We start from the raw sequence: 23,933 nt of genomic DNA on the forward strand, positions 1-23,933 counted from the left end.
AAGGAATCATGAGCTGTCGCAGGACCAGGTGCTGTTCAGCAACTCTATTGCTAATATGCAGTTCTGGGTCATAGTTACAAGGTGGAGAGGATTGTTTTTGGTAGGTTACAAAGGAGCAGGGTCTCTGTTTGCAATACTAGGGGAGAGAGGAGGACCAGCAGTTGTGGCTGTAGGAGAGCAGAGGACCTGGTCACAGTTCCAAGGTTAAGAGGAACACTAGCCCTTGCGGCTGCAAGGGTGCAAACCAGGAAAGCAGTGATCACGCCTCTCCCATTATCACTCTATCTTGAAAGCAATGAGAATTTACAAACCTCAGAAGTAGCTCTGAAAACAAGGGCATGAAAAGGCTGGAAACTTGGAATAGTTCCTCCCTACTCCCAGGTGAGTAGAGCCAAATTTTAACATAAAGTTCAAAGTGAAGAAATAGACTGGAAAAATAAGCAAACAACAAAAAAGCACTTGATCATTAAAGGCTGCTATGGTAGCAGGGAAAGTCAAGAATAAACTGAGAAGAAAAGGAATTTTAAACTACAAGTAAAGCCTCAAAGAAAAATGCAAATTAGACATAAGCAAAACAAGAATTCCTAGAAGAGTTAAAGAGAGAAGAACAGCAAGGGAAAACTGGGAAAAGAAGTAAGAGTTATGCAAGAAAATTATGAAAGGAGAGTTAACTGGTTAAAAAAAGGTGCAAAAACTCCTGATGAAAACAACACCTTAAAAGTTAGAATTGCGTAAGTGGAAACAAATGACTCCATGAGACAGCAAGGAACAATAAAACAAAGTTAAAAGAAAGAAAAAAATAGAAAATGTAAAATATCTCAACAGAAAAACTAGAAAAGATTTAAGAGTCAAATTTATACAAATAAGAGCTGTTCCCCCATTGTTTTGACCATTTAGTCAAAGGATATCAACAGACAGTTTTCAAATGAAGTAATCAAAGCTATCTATAGTCACATGCAAAAATGCTCTAAATCACTATTTATTAGAGAAATGTAAATTAAAAACATCTCTGAGGTACCATCTCATACCTATCAGATTGGCTAACATGACAGAAAAAGAAAATGACGAATGCTAAAGAGGATGTGGAGAAATTGGGATACTAATGCACTCGGTGGAGTTAACTAGTCCAACCAACCTGGTACATTATAAAACTGTGTATACCCTTTAACTCAGCAATACTACTACTAGGCCTAATACCTCAGAGAGATTTAAAAAAAAAGTAAAGGACTTACATGCATAAAAATATTTACAGCAGCTCTTTTTGTAGTGGCAAAGATTTGAAAATTGAGAGTGATGTCTGTCAATTGAGGAATGGCTGAACAAGTTATGTTGTATGATTTTGATGGAATACTGTTGTGCTATAAGAAATGATGAGCAGGATCATTTCAGAAAAATCTGGGAAGGGCTGTATAAATTGATGCAGAATCAGGAGATCATTTTACACAGTGACAGTCATACCATAATAATGATCAATTGTGAATGACTTAGCTACTCCGGTCAATACAAGGATCTCTACAACACAATTCTCTCTGCCTCCAGATAGAGGACGCTCTCTATCTCCAGAGAGAGAACTAATGAACTCTGAGTACAAATTGAAGTATAATTTTTTTTCATGTTCTTTATTTTTTTGCTTAGTGGTATGGCTAATATGGGCATCTGTTTCGCATGATTTCACATGTATGATAGGTATCATATTGCTTACATTCTCAAAGAAGGAGGAAGTGGTTGGGGGGAGGGAAAGTTTTGGAACTCAATCAGAAAAAAAGATGTTAAAAAAATAATAAAATTTTAAAATAAACACTGATCTGGGCTAGCAAGTCATCAATCAAGAGAGTACGCCTCAGGAAGAACGTTTCTCTGTTTTGGGGAAAGCAGTAAGAACATGGTGTAGAAATCTGAAGAGTCAGCAGAATGAGTAAAAGGGATCTGACAGCAAGGAGATCGAAGGGAATTCTTCAGATGACGGCCCTGTTCACTTACCTGTGAGCCTAGGTCCCCTAGAGCAGAGAGGGATTGCTTACCTGTGGTGGAGACAACGGCTAGATCTCCACTACTCAACGGACATAAAATGCCTATGGGCAAGGACAAAACTATGTGTGTTATGGAAGGACATCTTAAACTGTCAAAGAAGCTTTTCTTCTAAGGAATCTATCTTTCCATGGAATAATCACGGGAAGTTTGAGAAATAATGGGACAAATCACCACAGAATGGGCATGTATCTGAGTTAGAAAAGTTAATCAGTTAAATGAAATATCTCAAAAGGTTTGGATGTTGCTTTACATTTTTTATGTATATATCTATGTGGAATGTTATTATACTTAGCTATATTACTTTTGCAACAGTTATGTTTTTTTTTTCTCATTACTTGAAGCAACCGATCAGATAGTCCTTTGTGTATATATTTTTTAGTTGTTTTTCGCGCGCTACCATTTGCTATCCTTACATATATACTCATTGGAGAGTAGTGATGGATCAGGAGAGTGTCAACAAGCATGGGGAAATGGATAAAGTCTGAAATAAATCCCCACTTCCATTAACCCAGAAGAATTTTGGTAATCAATCCAGAGATAAAAGCCAGTAACCCAGACTGGGAATTTATTCTGGGGAAGAAGCAAGAAAATATAGTGTTGAGTTCTTGAGGGATGAGCCCAAAGTCAGTGGGGCTCCATATACATCTGGATCAAGAAAACAGTGCAGAAGGAAGAGCAGGTGTTGCATGTGCTTATCACAAAAATCAATGCTCTGGGACAAGAACTCACTATTTGACAAAAACTGCTGGGAAAACTGGAAAAGAATATGGCAGAAACCAGGCGTATACCAAAGTCTTACACCATATACCAAAATAAAGTCAAAATGGGTATATGACTTAGATATAAAGGTTGATACTATAAGCCAATTGGGAGATCAAGGAATAGTTTACCTGTCAGATTTATGGAGAATAGAAGAATTTATGACCAAACAAGAGATAGAGAATGTTATGAAATGCAAAATGGATAATTTTGATTACATTAAAATGAAAAGTTTTTGCACAAACAAAACCAATGCAACCAATATTAGTAGGGAAGCAGAAAACTGGGAAAGAATTTTTACAACCAGTCTCTCTGATAAGGGCCTCATTTCTAAAATATGTAGAGAACTAAGTCAAATTTATAAGAATACAAGTCATTCCCCAATTGACAAATGGTCAAAGGATATGAACAAGCAGTTTTCAGATGAGAAATTAAAGGTATCTATAGTCATATTAAAAATGCTTTAAATCACTATTGATTAGAGAAATGCAAATCAAAACAACTCTGAGGTACCACATCACACCTATCAGATTGGCTAACGTGATAAAATAGGAGAATGATAAGTGTTGGAGAAGATGTGGGGAAATTGGAACAATAATGCATTGTTGGTGGAGCTGTGACCTGATCCAACCATTCTGGAGAACAATTTGGAACTATGTCCAAAGGGCTATAAAATACCCTTTGACCCAGTAATAGCACTTCTAGTGCTGTATCCCAAAGAGATCATAAAAAAGGGAAAAGGACCCACATATAAAAAATATAGCAGCTCTTTCTGTGGTGGCAAAGAATTAGAAATTGAGAGGATACCCATCATTTGGGGAATGGCTGAACAAGTTGTGGTATATGAATGTAATGGAATACTATTGTGCCATAAGAAATGATGAGCAAGTAGACTTAAGAAAAACCTGGAAAGACTTGTATGGACTGATACTGAGTGAAGTGAGCAGAACCAGGACAACATTGTACACAGTAACAGTCATGGTGTGCAATGACTAATTTTCATAGACTTAGCTCTTTTCAGCAATGCAAGGATCTAAGACATTTCCAAAAATTTCATGATGGAAAATGCTATCCACATCCAAAGAAAGAACTATGGATGATCAAAGCATACTATTTGCTCTTTTTTTCCCTTCTGTTTGTTTTGTTTCCTCTTTCTTGCGGTTCTTCCTATTGGTTCTAATTCTTCTTAAACATGACTAATGTGAAAATATGTTTAATAGGAATGTATATGTAGAGCCTATATCAGATAGTATGCTGTCTTGGGGAGGCAGGTGGGGAGGGAGGGGCAGAAAATTTAAAACTCAAAAAGCTTATGAAAGTGAACGTTGAAAACTAAAAATAAATAAAATAATTAAAAAACACAAAGAATCAATGCTATGCAGGTCATTTTAAGTAGGCTAAGTGTTGGCCACACTGCCCCACTTCCTCTAAAGGCAGTACAGCTAAAGAGATCATTTTTGAGCTTCTAGCCAGAATAACATAAAAGAATTACAAGAGTACAGTGCTACTTGGATAACTATGAGGGAAAATATATCTATTGCATTTCTTCACAAAATATAGAACATAGTATAAATATATATAGAATACGGATAGAATAATATAATATGGAATAAATATAGAAAAACATGGTTTATCAGCTACATAAGAATTTCTTTCGAAAACTTTTTCCTTTGACTCAGGATGTACATAAAATCTAAAACTGAATTTGTTAACTATGTTAACCAGAAAACTACAGAATTGGCTTGAAAGTTGGAAAGATGACTAGTATATTCATTTTTCATCAACTTAGTCCTTTATGATACTTATGGAAATACTCAATAAATTATTCAATCAAGTAAATTTTACATGAGAGTTTTACTAGCAAGGCTAAAAAATATTTTCAACTAAATTCAGCCAGACAGATAGATTTTGTTCTCCAGGCAGTTTCATATATTTTGCATGAAAACCTATTTAGCACCACTCTTTTGAGCCTGTGAATATTTATGATACAGTGCCCTCTCAATGATTAAGAAATCCCTGTTTCAGTACCAGATGTTTCATATGACTGAATAACTTTGTGTTTCCTGAAGCAATAGCATTTTTTAAACTTTTTTTTCCTTCCTAAGTATCAGGAGCAAGGAAGTCATTAGCTAATATTTTTATGACCATTAGGAAACTATACTAAAGCTTACTGACCATATTAAGCTGAAATTTGGACATCCAGGTGCATCATTTCTTTCAAATATCAATATTGAAATTAACATGCGATAAAAATTTCACGACATTTTTCTTAGACTTTTATGTTTTCTTCAGTACTTTAGTGTATTTGTGATCTCATCAATGTAGATAACTTAACTTGGGCAATTCTCACACATATGTCCACAAATCTTCAAGAGAGGGTCTATTTTGTGCAGTGAAAGTTTTTAGTTCATTTAGTATTTCCTAGATTCCAATACAGTATTTCCAGTGCCCATGTATTATCCCAAGCCACCCACTTTTCCTATTATACATCTCTCTATTTTCTAAAAAGATGTTGGTGGCCCTTTTTTCTCTATTTTCTTTTCTCCTTTGTGAATTGTTACATCAATCTCTTGAGTAGTTGCAGATCTCATTTAGAAGGCATTTATTGAGGCTTGATGCAATCTGCACAATGTCAGTAGGAAATAGGAGCTTCTGAAGGTCCTAACCCTACATAGGGAATCCCTCTCCTTTTTGTTAAAAAAAAAAAAATAGTTCTGTCATTTAGTCTTCAAAGAGCAAAGTTACAAGTTTTCAGAGTAATGTTGTTTGTCAGATTGACTGACCTAGTGATTAGACAAGATTTATAAAAATTATGGTCTGTTGTTAGGAAGACAGCAGAAAAAGATGAGAGAATATTTGCTAACAGCCTTGGACTCTCCTTCCCAGGTCACTCTACCATAGCATTTCTCCTTCCAGCTGAAGTCTTCACATTCCTAGCCTTGACCCTAGTGTCTTCCAGGGACCTACAAGGTCCTTGGGCAGGATGTTGTCCTGGCTGTGATGAAGAACTTTGGAGAGTACACATTTTCCTGCTTTTTGTTTGCTTCCAGTTCAAGCAGCCATCTTGGTTAGAAACTATCATTTTAAAGTATTTCACCATCCAGCTCCAGAGTAGCTTGGCTCTCATTGATTGGCCAACATTAGATCCCAGCCCAAGCCTCATTTGGTTATTGTTTGGGCCCTGATGGCTCACTCAGAGTGAATGTAAATAGCAATTGTTTCTGTGTTGGCCAGAAAATCTGAGTGTCTTTACCTCCCAGATTGTTTTATTTTATTTTTTTGACTTGGCAAAAGAGGTCATTCTTTACCCCATTCCTTACCTAGCCTTCATCACTGAATGGGCATTGCTTCAGTCAGACTGAGACCTGGGAAAGACCTTAACTTAAAAGTCCAAGGTCTCCCACTGCATTAGGGGCCATCTCCAGTTATCTTGGTCTAAATCTTGCCACTGCACCCAGATGGATCTGGAGGAGGGAGTGAGGCTGGTGACTTTGCATTGCTCTCCCTCATTTAAATCCCATTCACTTGCAAGTCATGACATCACCTTCCTCTTCTAGAACAAATGACAAACAACAACAAGAAATAAATTAATATTTGATATATAACACAGTTAATAATATGTTGTATATTTTATTCACTGTGTAATTAATATTATACAATATGAAATTTTATATAATATTATATAGAACTATACTTTACAATATATGATGCTAATGTGGATTAAATGATTTTCAGAGACTTAAAATTTTTTGCCATGGGAGAAATATAATATCACCTTCAACAACTTCTCCCACAGAGACTATAATATGATTACCATATCTTTTATGGGCAATAAAATCTTGACATTCATTTGGGGAGTTTGCTAACTATCATGGTTATAGAGAGAGCAAAGGTAAAGGAGTAAGAGATTTAGTTTTCCTGGAAGAACTATGTCAAACCTTATTTCTTGCAAGGAAATGTGAAGAGAATTTTTAAGAAAAGATTTTAACTGGTATCCTGAAAAAAACTTCATGGTGATACTGTTTCTAGAGCTGAAATCAGTAGATATAGCAATGATTAAAAGAGATAATGGCTAGACTCTTTCTCACAGCTGATACATTGTGAATAATTAATCATATCTTTTGTCTTTTGTGTTTATCACACGTATGTACATATTTATATATGCTGATATATATGCCTCTATATATATATGTAATGTATGTCTATATCTATATATGCCTATATATATATATATATATATGAATATATATATATATATATATATATATATACGCATACAGATATAGATATACACATACAGATAGAAAGAGAGGAGAAGAGGAGAGAAGGTAAAATGACAAATTCATATTGGAAAAGACATTTCTTCAGTTCATTAAGTAAATAATATATTGAGGCGGCAGTTTGAAAAAGAAGAAATCTTCTAATTAAGTAGTAAAAAATATTTGCTTGAAAATTATACTAATAGATTTGTAATTTACCGGCATAACTAAAGTCCAACTGAATCTACTGTAGTAGACTTGTCTCTTGAGAAACAACAGCTTTCTCAGTGACTGATCTTGAGCCTACTTTGCTAGCATGGAACTAAAATTGGCAACTTTTGTGATTTGGGCAAGTAAGACAAAATATTCTCACCACAGAACAGAAGTTGGAGAACACATTAGGACTCCATCATACTGGGGAGAGAGACAACTGAGAAACTGATCCCCATGGACAGCTGAGGAAGCCACCATTGGCAGTGGTAGGTCTATCTTAATTAACTAATCATTCTTGCCAACTAGATGCTAAGTTCTGTTGTTTCTCCAGAAGAAAAATATTAAATTGTGGCACGGTGGGAATTTAGCTTAAAACTTCAGATGAAAAATGAAGCTGTTGTGATAATGAAAGAGAAATTACCTTCTCTTTTATTTTCCCGAGATAAAGGATTTGATGATTAGAAAATAAATCCAATGTATGCTTGAAATGGACAGATATCATTAGTGATGTATTTGTTTTTCCTCTAGTGCTTCAATCTGCTATCCAAAAATGGTCATTATTTCAAAGTTTTTAAATAGATATATTGTATAAATAGAAAGGATAAATGCAGCTTTATATTCTCCTGAGGGCCTTCCTAAATATAACCAAAAAGACATGTCAATTATTATTTGATTTATGAGTCAAAACTTCCATGGACAAGTAGTAATGAATAAGCAAATTAAAGATGACATTGCTTAAAAACAGGCTTTATATTTGACATTCACCCCTCCTCTTCAGTAAGATTTTTTACACATCTTAACAAGAAACCACCAGAAGACTTACTCTGATCCTTTGTCATTGTATGGAGGTGGCCATAGTCTTTGAAGGCTGGGCCAGTGGGGTTCAAACTCTTACAGGTTCTCCTGAGCTGTAAACATTTCAAGCAGTGTCAGCACTCCAATGACCAGGTTAGCAAAGTATTGACAAGTCACTAGGTTGATAATTAGTAGGCTGTCACTAGATGATGAATTCTTTGGGATGGTGACCCATAAAACATTCAAAAATATAAAGCAATTTTGAATCTTAGGCCTCCTATAGTTTCCACAGTGAAGATAGTAGGGTAATAGAAAAGGAGATGGAGGATGTTAAGAATTTTAGGTTTGAGAATTATCTATAAATATTAATTTAATTGTTGCAAATAGATCTTATTTTTCCTTTCTGATGACCAAGGGACACTCAAAAGAGAATGGCCTAGAATTGCCTAGAGCATTATATAGAGCAAATCAAGTAGAAAAGGAATGCCTACTTCCCAGATTAGAGTGTATAGTTACATGAATAGCTTGGTGAGTTAATTTATCAGTACATTTATAGAAGGAAATTGAGAGAGGCTTAGAGTTGAATAATCAGAATAGAACAGAATGGATCAGAGCACTTTCAGCCATCAACAGCTCCTCCCTGCTGTAAAATGTCATTTTGAAAAAGCCAATGGTGTCCTGATAACGCAATAGGATCATGATGTCAGAAGAATTAAAATTGTAAAAGCACGTGATTGATGGAAGTAGGTTGCTGCATGCTGCCAGTGATGACTTGCACATGAGAAGTGGCATCAAAACTTTTATCAAAGGTGTATGCTGTAAAACAACAACAACAACAACACTAGAGAGCATAGGAATAAAGGGAACATTCCTTAAAAGAACAAGCAGTATCTATCCATCTATCTAAAACCATCAGTAAGCATCATCTGTAATAGGGATAAGATAGAAGACTTCCTAAAAAAGATCAGGGTTGAAGCAAGGATGCCCATTATCTATTATTCAATGTAGTACCAGAAATGTTAGCTATAGCAATAAGAGAAGAAAAAGAAATTGAAGGAATTAAAATAAGAATTGAAGAAACAAAACTATCACTCTTTTAAGAAGATATGATGGTATACTTAGAGAATCCTAGAGTATCAACTAAAAAAATTACTTGAAATAATTAACAACTTTAGCAAAGTTGCAAGACATAAGATAAATCCACATAAATCATCAACATTTCTTTATATGTCTAATAAGGCCCAACAGCAAGAGATAGAGAGAAAAATTCCATTTACTATTTTAAGTACTGCAAATTGTAAACAATGTAAAATACCTGGGAGTCTACCTGCCAAGGCAAACCAAGGAACTAAATAAACACAATTACAAAACACTTTTCACAAAAATAAAGTCAGGTCTAAACAATCGAGTTGCTCACAGGGTAGGCCAAGCCAATATAATAAAAATGACAATTATGCCTAAATTGATTTACTTATTCAGAGCCATACCAATTAAATAAGCCTAGAAAAAAATGAAAACAAAATTCACCTGTAAGAATGAAAGGTTAAGAATATCAAGGGAATTAATGAAAAAAAAAATATAAAGGAATGTGGCCTAGCAATAGCAGATCTCAAACTATATTATAAAGTAGTAATCATCGAAACTATCTGGTACTAGGTAAGAAATAGAGCAGTGGATCAGTGAAATAGATTAGGTACACAAGATACAGCAATGTTACCAGAGTAACCTAGTATTTGATAAACCCAAAGACCTCTCAGCCTTTGGGATAAGGACTCACTATGTGACAAAAACTTCTTGGAAAACTAGGAAACAATAGGGCACAAACCAGGTATAGATCAATATTTCACACCACATACCAAGATAAAGTAAAAATGGGTACGTGATTTAGATATAAAAGGTGACCCCATAAGCAAATTATAAGAGCAAGGAATAGTCTACCTGTGAGATCTATGGGAAAGGGAAGAATTCATGACCAAAAAGAAATAGAATTACAAAATGTCAAATAGAAAATTTGATTATATTAAAATAAAAAGCTTTTGCATGAACAAAACCAGTGCAACCAAGATTAGAAGGAAAGCAGACACATGGAAAACAATCTTTATAGCAAGCATCTCTGATATAGGCCTCATTTCTCAACTATATAGAGAACTGAGTCAAATTTATAAGAATATAAGCCATTCCCCAAGTGATAAATAGTCAAGGGATATGAACAGGCAGTTTTCAGATAAAGAAATGAAAGCTATTTATAGGCATATATATATATATATATATAAGTGCTCTAAATCAATTTTGATTAGAGAAATGAAAATGAAAGCGACTCTGAAGAGCCATCTCACGCCTCTCAGATCGACTAGTATGACAAAAAAGGAAAATAATAAATGTTGGAGATGTGGAAAATTAGGATACTAATGCATTGTTGGTGGAGTTGTAAACTGATTCAACCATTCTGGAGAGCAAGTTGGAACTATGCCCAAAGGGCAACCAAACTGTGCATATCCTTTGACCCAGCAATACCACTTCTAGATCTGTATCTCGAAGAGATCATAAAAATGGGAAAAGGACCTACATGTGCAAAAATATTTACAGTGGCCCTTTTCATGGTAGCAAAATATTGGAAATTGAGGGGATGTCCATCAATTGTGGAATGGCTGAACAAATTGTGCTATATGAATATAATGGAATACTATTGTGCACTAAGAAACAAGAAATAAGAAGATTTCAGAAAAGTCTGGAAAGAATTCTATGAACTCACGCAAAGTGAAATAAGCAGAACCAGGAAAACATTGTATGCAGTGTCAGCAACATTGTGTGATGAACAACTATAAATCACTCAGCTCTTCTCAAGGAACAGAATGATCCAAGAACTCATGAAGGAAAATGTTGTGCACATCCAGATAAGGAACTGATGAACTCTGAATGTAGATCAAAGCATATTTTTTTCACTTTGTTCTTTCTCATGTTTTTCTTTTTCATTTCGATCTGTTTCACTACTATGACTAATATAAAAATATTTTTACATGATAAGAATGTATAAATGATATCAAACTGCCTATCATTTTCTGAAAAGGGAAGAGGAGAGAGGGAGGAAGGGAGAAAAATTTGGAACTCAAAATCTCATAAAAACAATGCTTAAATTTTTCTTGACGTGTAACGGAGGAAAAAATAAAGTACTATTAAACTTAAAAAATGTATACTGTATAAAAGGAGAGAGAGGTAGGCCTGCCACATAAGCAAAAACAAGAGATGATCAATGAACATCCTAATGCACTGGTATCCACTGTGTTGGGGAAAAAAAAAGTAACCAGAGGAAGGTTTCCAATGAATTGGATGCATGTTTCATGAAGAATCAATGAAAAGGCCACGGACAAGAATTGCACAGAATAAGAATAATATAACACCTACATATGACAGGGTTGTAAAGCACTTTCCTCACAACAATCCTGTGAAATAAATAGTACAAGTCTTATTCTAGTCTAACAGATGAGGAAATTGAAGTCTCAAGACACTGAGTCACTTCCCAAGATCTCAAATCTAGTAAGGTTCTAAAGAGAAATTTAGACACGGATCTCCAGATTCCAAAAACTTTACTTTTTTTTGTGATGCTACAGAATATCTATGAAAACTTGGAGACTTTGGGATATACACTAATGAAATTTTTTTAAAAGTCACCAAAATTGATGAAATAATAGTGCCATCAGAACATCTCTATATGTAGCAAAAACAAAGCATGAAATACGAAGTTATTATGATGAGACAGAAAAAAGAGCTAAGCTGGGAATAACAATAATTTTTCCTTTCCTTTATGGTTCTTGAGGAAATAGATATCAAGATCTTGGTTACAATTACCAGAGCTATTAATATTCAATTATTTTCAATCATATGAGCCTTTTGTAAGCAGTTCAGGCAACTGACCACAATATCAAGTCACTGGCTAGAGTTTTCCAAGGAAAAAACAGCTAGGGCTGGAGGTTCTGGAGGTAGGATGCTGTTGGCACTGGCCTTGGGCAGTAGTACTGTATCTACTGGAATTCCCAGATGATCATTTCTGTACCTCTTTTTGTTGTGAAACCAATACCTTTATGTTCTACCCTTACATTGTTAAAACTTGATCTTGGAACAGTATTTGATAAATTCATTAATCACTAAGTTGTAAATGATGAATAGGGCTTAACATGTTACTTCTCCCAAGAAGTGCAGAGCCAAAGATGTTTAGAGTTGGAAGTCATCACCATGCTTATCTAATCCAACCTCTACTTAGAAAGAAACTTGCTAGAACAACATAATCAATGAGTGGTCATCCAGGCTCTGGGAGGGAACTCACCCCCTCCCTAAATTTTATCCTTTGTAATTCCCACCCATTTCCACTGGTTGTGCTCTCCGGGAACAAAGAAAAGTTTATTTGCTCTCTCACATGACAGCCATCTGGATACAGCTATTCTATTCCTCCTAAGTCTTGTCTTCTCAACTTCCTAGCTCAACTTTGTCCTTCTTAACCGGTGGCACCCACAATTTAGGACAACTAGATGGCAAAATGGATAAAGTGCTGGGCCTGGAGTCAGGAAGATTCATCTTCCTGAGTTCAAATCTGGCCTAAGGCGCTTAGTAGCTGTGTGACTCTGAGCAAGTGGCTTAACCCTGTTTGCCTCAGTTTCCTCATCTGTGAAAGGGTGAGGAAAGGAAATGAAAAGCGCTCCATTGTCTCTGTGAAGACAGCCCCAAATAGGGTCACAGAGAGCCAGATATGAACAACATGACTGAAACTGAACAACATTCACAATTTCATACAGGGCTACAGGTGGAGTCCAACCTGTGCAGAGTACAGCAGAACGATGACCTCATTTTCACTGGAAGCTATGCCTTTCTTAAGATCACATTAGCTTTTGTGGCTACATATCATACTATTGACTCACAATTAACTTGTAGTTAATTTAAAAAAAAAAGATACTTAGAGACAATTTTCTATCCAAACATATATACTTTTACTTGTCATGTTGATTTGATGTTTTTGGAACATTAAGTGTGAACTTTTATATTTATTTCTATTGAATTCCACCTTATTAGATTTAGCTGCCTGAAGGTTAGCGCCTTCCCTTTGTTGATCACCTCTAATTTATCCTGTATCTTCTTGTTTATACATAGTTGCTTGCATGTGATCTCCTCCATTAGTTTTTGAGATAAGAGCATGGCCTATTTTTTTTTTGCCTTTCTTTGTACCTCCAATGTTTAGTATAGGGCTTGGCATGTATTAGGTACTTAATAAATGCTTATTAACTGATGGACTGACTATTCTAGCCTTAGATAGATCACAGGATTATTCTCAAAGGCTTATTTGGATCAGGGGATTATTCTCAAAAAAATTCACCGCAGATTCTTCCTATAAATAAAACAGAGGGAGAGGTTAGAAGTAGAAGCAGGAAGCCTGTTACTATTGCTTCACCTCTTCTGTACAATTTCAAGTATGGTGACCTGGTCAAATAAATGGTCATTGGGCCAATCCAGGAAATATTTGATCATCTTTGCTCACTACGCTTCTGGCTAGTTTGGAAAACAGCAAAGAAACAGGATGTTCCTCCTTTTTTTCACAGTACAAGCATCCCACAAAAAAAAAATCATCCCACAACCTGAAACTTTGCTGGGCTTCTGTGTGTCTTTGCACTCCCAACATTGAGGTAGGGTCCAAATAAAAATGGTCTAGTGACTCCATCCATATGACAGACTATCTTAAATCTAGTGTCTGCAGTGACATGGGACAAGTGCAGTTTCAGGCACCATTAGCTTCCTCCTGGTCCTTGTCTTTCACCTTCAAAACTTGGGTGTTCTGGGATGACCACCCTCCATCTGCTGGCCCTCCAGGCTTTTTGAGACTCTGGAGGCAAACTGGGCAAATGAAGCCATGCCAGCTGCTCAATATCCTATTAAGGAGGCTGCAGTGCCGTGCTCCGTGTGTAAAAATCCTCTGTGCGTGTTACAGTACTTTATAAACGTCAGATCTTCTTAAAGCAACATTTATTTAGAATATTGAATAGAAGGCTGTGAGGAGCCAATCTTAGAGTTAAAGAATATATTAGATTTGTTTTTATCATATCATGGTATCTGTCAGTAGTTTTTCTTCTCTGCTATAAGTTAGAATTTCCAGCTGGTATGGAGACTTTCCAAGAATTCTTATAAAACAGAATAGATTCCCATTTATCTTGAATGGCTTATATCTGCTTAGAGGCAGGAGGATCAATTCTGTGACCCCTTAAAATTTTGTCCACCTTTAAATTTTAACAATCATATAAAGATTTCAGAATTAGGATTATTCACAAGTATCACCATGGAGAGATAGATTTAAGTAACAACAAAGAAAGTTTAGGGCAAAGATTATATAGGGCTTCTCAAAAGTATTAAGCTATTAAAACTTAAAACTTTAATAAGATACCTTTGGACACCCTGTATAAGAAAGCAGACTATTAACAACTAAGTCTTCTAATGAGAAAACATTTCCTTAAGAAAAGTGTGGCATCATGCCATGGGTGTGCTAGTAAATGTTTAACAACCAGCTCTACAAAAAAGAAATTTCATAGGTACACTTTGAATTTGAATTATTAACATTTTCTCCATCACTTTTCAATGTCTAGAATCTAGAGTTCTATAAACAATAAATGGAGTTCTCATTTATAATGTTTGCTGACTTCTGAGGTGTATATGTACTGATTCAAAATTTTATAGTCACTCTCACACTATGAGCTGGCTCCAGCATACCCTTAACAACTGTCCCTCATTTCCTCCACTCAGCCACCCATACTCATACCTGTGCCCCTAGAAGGCTCAAAGAATCATATAGTGTAAATGGAAAGAGAACTGGCCTAGGACTTATATTTACTCATTTCTCTGGTCATCAGTTTCATCAACTGTAAAATAGAAGGATTGGCTGAATGATCCCTAAGGTCCTTCTCAGTTCTGACTTTCTGTGATTCTTTAACAATGAAAGAGTGATCTAGGCCTGGAATGGTCATGACCATCCTCTAAGGCTCTCCCTGGAGCTTGTTAGATAAATAATGAGGGATTGGTTGAATCACTTTTATTCTCTGATCTTTCAGATTGGGGCAGGTCAATGATATAGATTCTTGATGACCTGAGAAGACAATAAATATCTCAAAAATCTTTAAGGGAAGTCTTTAAGGGGAATCAATTGGCTTAGAAAGATCCAAAGCTAAGTTGAAGAGATGAGAATGATAGGCGGCTGATTCTTTGCTTGGCCTAAGGCTTTCCAATGATAAATGTTAAGAAAAGTGCATGAACTCTGGCAGTTAGACTGAATTCATGGATTATGTAAGGAGGGTTAGGATGGATATAGGAGCAGAAAAGGGGAAGGCAGTCACTGCAGCAACTCAATAACTCTAGGGCTGCTTTTAACTCAATGCAGCAATCCAAGGCTGATTGGATTGGGTTTATAAGCTCTCCAAAGACATTTGCAGAGCTCCCTCCTCTGTGCCACAAGGGAAACTCGTTGCCTGTTGCTATCAAAAGAGTACTTACCTACATGCATACATACATACACACATACATGCATACATTCACGCACACATACATACATACATCAAAAGAGTACATACAGCCATGGTACATGCTTAGTAGGAGAAAACAGAGTGTAGAAAATTGAAACAGAACTATAATCAGAAGTCAAAGGGGTCCTTTTCAGAACAAAAAATAATAATAAAATATAAGAGCTAGCATTTCTATGATTATCTCTGCTATTTATCTTGCCCATGCAACCCCAAATAGGAGGAGTGCACCCCAAGTTAGTTTAGTGCTTTCTGAACTAATCAGGATTTAAAGTATGCAAAATGTTTTACAAATATTATCTCGTTTGATCCTCACAACAATCCTGAGAAATATGAGTAGGCACAATTATTATCCCTGTGTTACAGATGAATACACAGAGGAGGTAAAGGTTAAGTGTCTTGCTCACACCCCATAGCTAGCAAGTGTTAAGGCAGGATTTGAACCCTGGTATTTGTAACATCAGATCCAGCATACCCTTACGCTGTGCCACTAAATCAGAGATCACTTTTGTGGCTGCCTGAACCCAACAAACGCGAAAACAAGGAAGCATGGTGCAGAGGATAAAGTATTATGTCAGGATTCAGAGGACTTGGGTTCAAATCCTAGCCTTGTCTCTTAGTAATGTTACCTTGTTATAAAGGCCTGGAGCAGGCATCCTGTTGTTTTATTTGCCTGTTTAAACAACCCATATAATCTTGGCTAAGGCACTCTACCTTTCTAGGTCTCTTAAGTTCACTACCGGGTTTAAATCAATTATTCTATGCTCTGCCACTCTCTTGTAATGAGTTTAGACAACTTATATTATGTCTTAGTATCTCCCATGGCATGCACCTGATCAGAAAGCTGTATGAATCAATTAATTTGTTAACACAGAAGTTACACATAGAAAGAATGTATCAAAGAAAGCTCTGCCTAGAAAGTCTCATCTGAATCCTGTGAAATGAAATTTCCCTGTCAAGACAAGCCAGTAAATGTTAAATTAGCTTATCAATTCAATAAGTAAAGGTCACATGAAAACGCATGTGATGATTGACACTGAGTGGCAACCCAGATCAAGTCAACTTTGCATACTCTTTTGCATCTCCTTTATTTTTGTCTTCAGTATTCTTCACTTTGTATAAGACACCACACTGAGAAGAGCTTTCAGAGGCATTCTTTTATTTTGAATTAATGTCTGAACATGAAATTGCCTTCTGGATAGTCAGAGAAGTTGATATTTTCCAGCAATGCATAATGCATGGGACTCTGATGACACCATAAAAAATCACCGTGGCACAAGCCAGCCAGGATGCAGCTCTGCCTAAAAATACAAGTCCATTAAAAAGATAAGACAGTTGCACTAATCACATTGTTTATTTTGTCTCGAGGTGACCAAAGCAAATACAATGAACTTTGGCCCCCAAAATACTTTTTTTCTTTTTATTTTTTATTGGAAATGGTTCTGAGTTAAAGCTAGGAGGCTAAGCAATATTTTATATTGCAGGCAGTGGCCTCCACCATCTTAAAAAAATAAAAAAGAGAGTTTCCTTTAAGAGGGAGGCAATTATAAATCATAGCAATGCCAGAACATGCTACCTGCATGTTTACTTTAAAAAGTGACAACCATGTGTTAGAGAAAAGATAGTGGAAGCCATTAATAAATTTTTGGCAACCTTTCCATGTACATGCGAATACTATTCCTCAATGCCTGGGTTGTTCCCACAACTTGTGCAGGTGGAAAATAACAAATTAATTTCAAAGGGATAAGTATGATAGTCTAGCTTTGAGTTCTCAAAATTCCTATGCAGTAATTAGTTAATCCACACCTCCTTCTTAAGGGGTAAGTTAATGAATCATCCTCCTTGCCATGTGTCAGAAGGGGGAATAAGCACAGAGAAATTAAATAAATAATTGCTTCTCACATAGCTAATCAGTGGCAGTATATCAGATCCAATCTCAGAATCCCTGAAGGGGAGCCAAGTAACATCTCCAGCGTTGTGCTTTTGAAGTAATAGAATTGACCTTATACGAATCATCTCCTTCGTGACTGAAACCTAGAGAGAAATAGGTGGTTATAAAATCGAAATAAATTAGACTGAAGTCAACATTTTCAGAACTTTATTTTTTAAATCCTGACAGCAAATTGTCAGGTTTTATTTAGGGGATTTCTATTTTTGAGTACAGAGTGAGGATAGTGGCTCTGAAGGGAATTGAGTCATGACTTCCTTTTTAGCATAGATCAAATCTCTTAAATTCCAATTAGCATGGATCAGATCTTCTACCACAAATCAGCTGGACAAATGTCACCTGGGAAAAAGAAATAGTGAATAGTATGTACCCACAGCCAGTTGGGTGACTGAATCGGAAGAGTAGCTTGTGGGGGTCCACCCATGACAATGATGATATTGACTGGGGACCGGGAATTTACTCCTACAATTAAAAAAATCAGTTTGAAGATGGCTTGAATCAGAAAAAAAAGTCAATTCCGTGGCACTCTCTGAACTCTGACTTTTTAATCTTAGGGAGACATCCCTTGCCCTAAACTTCTGCCCAGCAACTGGTGTTTTTCTTAGCCTTAGAATCTCAGAGCTCTTTGGAATTCATTTTATCAACTTAACTTGGCTTCTTGGTTCACATATTTTTTTAACTCCCAACTCAGACCTGACTTCAGCCCCAGGAATGGAATTGTTCTCATTCTTTCAAAGTTTCCTTATCATTACCCCAATAGACCCCTTTGATAGCAAGAGACAACAAGAAGGAGGGACATATGATATTTTAGTTTCAGTAAGGCAGAGACATACAGTCGAAGTAATTTCAAAGTCCTAAATTCTGTATGTCTATAGCATTCGGAAAAGTAATGTAAAGGGGTATGGTCCCAATCCCAAATCCGGGAGGCGCTATTCAAACCATCTCTGCTATGCAAATGACAAAGGTAGCAAGGTGGATTCTGGCACCACTGTGTTAGGAAGGGTTGAGTATTCATAATCATTGTGGCCTAAGGCTCCAGAGATCTCATATTCATCCATGATTCTTTCTCAAAGAAAGTCACTAAGTTGATGGACTGACCCTTGGAAAAATTAAAGTTTCTTTTCAATTCAACAAGCATAAATTAAGTTCATTAAACCCTTCCTATGTAAGGTTTGGTGTTCTACTGTAGCCTTTCAAGGATCTTTTAAGATAATGAGGAGTAGGTTGAAGAGCTATCAAGAGGTATAAGTTATGATGTAGTACCTTCTTAGTAGAGAGTAGCATGACAGATTCTACAAAGTAGATGTTACTTGAAGATGAAGGGAATCAGGGAAGGTTTCATGGAGGAGATGACACCTGAATAAGACTTTGAAAAAAGGGAAGGAGTTCAAGAGAGAGATTTGAGTAGAGTCCATTCTAAGAATAGGTGACAACATATGCAAGGCATAGGAGGAGAAAAAAAACCAAAGTAAACTTGGCAAGTAGTCTGATGAAATAAAGAATATATGAAAGGGAATATTATGAAATAAAAATTAAAAGATCAGTTAAAGCCAAAAGGGAGACCTTGAACCCTAAACTAAGGAGTCTGTTATTATTTGGTTATCAATGGTGAGCCACTGGAGGTTTTTGACCAAGGGATAATGCAGGTAGACCTCTGAATGAGAATAATAATTTTGGCAGTGCTGTGAAGAATGGACTGGGAAGGGAAGGGCTAGAGGCAAAGAAATCAGTCAAGAGGCTATTGTAACAGACCAATTGAGTATACGAGGCTCAAAATGCAGTAGTTGAGTCAATGGAAAAAATCCTTCTGGGAAACTTAGGAGGGGAATTTATAGCAAGTTTCTCTGATAAAGGCATCATTTCTCAATTATATAGGGAACTGAGACAAATTTCTAGAAATAGGAGCTATTCTTTAATTGATAAATGGTCATGGTATATCAAGAGACAATTTTCAAAAGCAGAAGTCAAAGCTATAATAGTAATATGACAAAAATGCTCTAAATGACTAATAATTAGAGAAATTAAAATTAAAACAACTCTGAGGTACAACCTTACCTATTAGGTCAGCTAGCATGACAGAAAAGGACAATGACAAATACTACAGGAGGTTGCTATTATCTGGTTGCTTAGTTGTGCCAGATTCTCTATGACCTCATCTGGGGCTTTCTTGATGAGAATACTATTTGCCATTTCCTTCTCCAGTTCAGTTTACAGGATGAGAAAACTGAGGCAAACAGAATTAGTGACTTTCCCACGGTCACACAGCTAGTAAGCATCTGAGGTTGGATTTGAACTCAGTCTTCCTGACTCCAAGTCTGGCACTCTATCCACTGTGCTACCTAGATGTCCTGATACTAGAAGAGAAGTGTAGAAATGGGTGCACTGATGCAATGTTAGTGGAGTTGTAAACTGATCCACGCATTATGGAGAATGATTTAGGACTATGCCCAAGGGGGTATAAAACTCTGCATACCCTTTGACCCAGAAATACCACTACTAGATCTGTATCTCAAAGAGATTTTAAAAAAAGGAAAAGGACTTATGTATACAAAAATATTTATAGCAGCTCTTTTTATGTTGGCAAACAATTGGAAATTAGAGGAATGCCTAGCAATTGAGGAATGGCTGAACAATTTGGGGTATATGATTGTTATAGAATAAGAGATGATAAGCAGGATAGTTTCAGAAAAATCTGGGAAGACTTATATGAACTAATGCAGAGTGAAGTGAGCAAAACTGGGAGAACACTGTATACAGTAACAGCAATATTGTAATGATGATCAACTTAGCTACTCTGATCCATACAGTTATCCATCACCGTTCCAAAGGGCTCCTTATGAAAAATGCTATCCACATGCAGGAAAAGAAAAAAAACAAAACTGATAAACTCTGAATGCAGAGTGAAGCACACTTTTTTTTTTCACAAGGAGATAGGCTAGGATAAGGAGAAAAAACAAATCTATATTCTGGGGTCAGCTGCAGTTCATCTGGCAAGGTTCAAATGAGATATTTAATGTGAAAATGTCTTCCAAGTTGCAAAGTGTTATACAAATGCAAAGTGTCATTGTTATATTCAATTATATTCAAATTTTATTATAGTTATATTTTGAGTTACACTAAAAATAATGTTTTTTAAATGGCGCTCTTTTTCTTTTGTTTCTCTTTTCTATAAAAATGAAAATATAAAAATATCATTCCAAGTCAACTGTTTCTGTTTTGGTCAGAAACCCTGAAGGTCTTTCCCTCCCAGACTGATTTTTTTTTTGAATGGGTAAAAGAGGCCATTCTTTGCCTCATTTCTTACCTACCCTTTATCACAGAATGGGTGCTGCCTCAGTCAAACTGAGACCTGTTAAAGACCTTAGGCCATGGCCTCTCACTGCATCCGGGGCCATCTCCTGCCATCCTAATCTATGTCTCACCAGTCAACCCAGATAGCTCCAGAGAAGAAGGTGAGGCTGGTAACTTTGCACAGCTCTCCCTTCACTTAAATCTAATTCACTTGCATGTCATGGCATCACCTTCCTGATGTTATGGTTCTCTTCCAGAACAAAGGACACACAATGATAACACCAACAATAACAACCTATCTATAAAGAATAGATAATTCACTGACTACCATTTCTACCAGTTACTGTGAGGCTATGAAATCAAGTTAGTTTTCAAACCATTTAACATGAAGGTACATATACTTTAAGTCTTAGCATCTTTTTCTAAGTCTGTTTCTTAATTTGCATCTCAGATGTAGCATCATGCCTCCTCCGAGATAGCATTCAGAGCTATCTATTAATTATTTTAGGATATGAGTGAGACATCTCATTGAATGGTCATCTCATGATTCAACAGTATCTCTTTCAAATGACTTTACTGAGCTCAGCAAGTACATACCTCATAATTTAATAAGAAATTATTTCTCTGAAATTCACTACAACTTAATAAAAAAACAGCTAAATATGTAAGTCCTATTCTTGTTTATGGACACCAGTAAGTTGGATGCATGATACTGTACAAAAATAATATTAAGAAATAATAATAATAGTGTACTTATCTATCAAAATATTTTCAATAATTAAATTATTTTCTTCTTGCTGCTTAATGCTTACTAGCACGATAGGGACTTCATCTCTGCAGAAAGTGAAAGCACTAGCCACAAAACAAGATTTGCTGGTGTTTTTTTTGTCATAAAGCATGAAAGACAATAAATGTTTTGTCCATTACCTTGGGAGTTAAAATACCTACAGAAGATAATGTCTGCCCTCAAGGGGCTTATGATCTAAAGAAATGAGTTGACTCACTGAAAAAAAGTAACTGTCAAAATAATAAACAGTAAATGCTTTAGCGTATCTAAAAATCCAGTGTTGCCAGAGTTCTTTTACCACATTTAAAACCATTTTTCCCATGACATTTAAAAGATAGCAGCATTAAGAGAAGCTTCTGCTTGTTCTTTTCTAGCTTTTCTCAATGATTAATGTCTCAGGAGAAGGGAAAAGAAATGGTAATCACTCATAATGACCCTTCATCTTTGCTTCATCTTTCGTTCCAGGCTGGATGACTTCCTGAAATGAGACCAGTCAAGTGTTTGTAACTCACAATGTCTCCACATCTCCAGTACCTAGCACAGCACCTTACTTGCCTTAGTTACTGGGGGCAAAATTGAATTGAATTCCAGTACATGAGGTAAATTTTCTCAAGCCCACAGCTGGCAATGAAACACTACTGTTTTGTTGCCTAAGGACAGACATAGCAGGTTTCTCCATAGAACAAACTGATAATAAATAATTAAGTCAAACATTCAAAAAGATTTATGATCTCATCAATTTGGACACCCTCAGTGACTCAGATTGCAATCCATCCATGCTTCCATATCCTGTGAGTCTTATCCAAGTTATCCTTTAGGTTACCTAATATAAGAATGAAAGAAAAATAATTTAATAATTTCCTCCCACACCCACGCAAATTTCATTGTCTGAGGAGTAAATATAATTTGAAGAAAAGATTAGCCAACAGTTTAGTTCAACAAGTATTTACCTAGTACCTACTAAGCTCAATGCTGGATAATAATGCTGGTTGTTTTAAAGGCTTTCCTTCAAGAAACTTTAAATGACAAGATATGCTGTTGTCTGTCCTTCATTTTATTTTTTTTGCTTTTTGGTGAGGCAATCAGGGTTAGGTGACTTGTCCAGGGTCACACAGCTAGTAAGTGTCATGTGTCTGAGACTGGATTTAAACTCATGTCCTCCTGACTTTAAGGTCAGAGCTCTATCCACTGCGCCACCTAGCTGCCCCTGTCCTTCATTCTTGAAGAAAACCAATGACTTGCAGCTGAATTGGATATGAGTGGGCCAGAATTGTCCAAATTCATCACCACAGTCATGGAAGTTCAGTGGCAAGACAAAGGTCAAGACAACTGGTGATGACCCAGGATTAGTAATTGAGGTCTTTCCAGGGTCTCAGTTTGTCTGAGGCCAGGACCATTCGATGACCTGGGGTTGGGGAAGAGCTAAGACTCAAGATGGCTCAATTTACCATCCCAAAGATGATCTGGGAGGGGAAGACCCTCAGAGTTTCTAAGACATGAAAAGCTGAACAATGAGCCAAAGGCTTGGGCTGGGGCTATTATTGGCCATTTAATGAAAGGCAGAGGGATTTGGAATTTAAGGTGGAGTCAAGCAGCTCCTTTCAAAACACAAGACATACTTTGAACCTAGATGACAAAAGCTGGTGGCTGAAGCACAGCTATAGTCACGGTTTCACAAATGTCCTGAAAAATATAACCAGTGAGACATGGTGCATTATGTTTACAGGAAGTGTTTAGTAGCCTTCAGGGAAATTAAAACTTCTTGATGCCATTATCTTTCTACATCAATTATTCTATAGAGCTCTCTGTGGGACAGCTAGGAATACAAGCATATGCCTGCTCACCATGAAGCCTTGGGAATTAATTGGTTTGCCTGAGGTCCTGTCCTCCTTGCCATATGCCAATTAGGGCTGCACCACTACTTTGCCCCCTCTCCCCCCTCCTTCCCCCTACTCCATAAATACACCTGTAGAGCCCATATGAGCTGTGGTACTCTTGAAATAAAGAGAGTTTGATGGCCTGAACTTCATCCTTATCACCAAAGGGCAGATGAAGACCATTTCTGTGATCTGGATAGGGACAGTCTGCATAGGAATAGAAAATCAGTCTTGTAAGGATTAAAATGACTTTCAGAGCTACTTTATATCCCTGTCAGAGTCATAATTCTGGTGGGACAGCCACAGCTTTGCTCCAGGCACTAACATCATTTGGACATTCCTTTGGAAAAATGTATCTTTTTCCCCAAAGTGTAAGGCCACTGTGCCTTCCAATAACCCATAATTCCCTGCCCAAATGGTGATTAG

Source organism: Phascolarctos cinereus, unplaced genomic scaffold (assembly GCF_003287225.1).
Source record: "Phascolarctos cinereus isolate Bilbo 61053 unplaced genomic scaffold, phaCin_HiC Scaffold_9;HRSCAF=440, whole genome shotgun sequence".
NCBI classification, from domain to species: Eukaryota; Metazoa; Chordata; class Mammalia; order Diprotodontia; family Phascolarctidae; genus Phascolarctos; species Phascolarctos cinereus.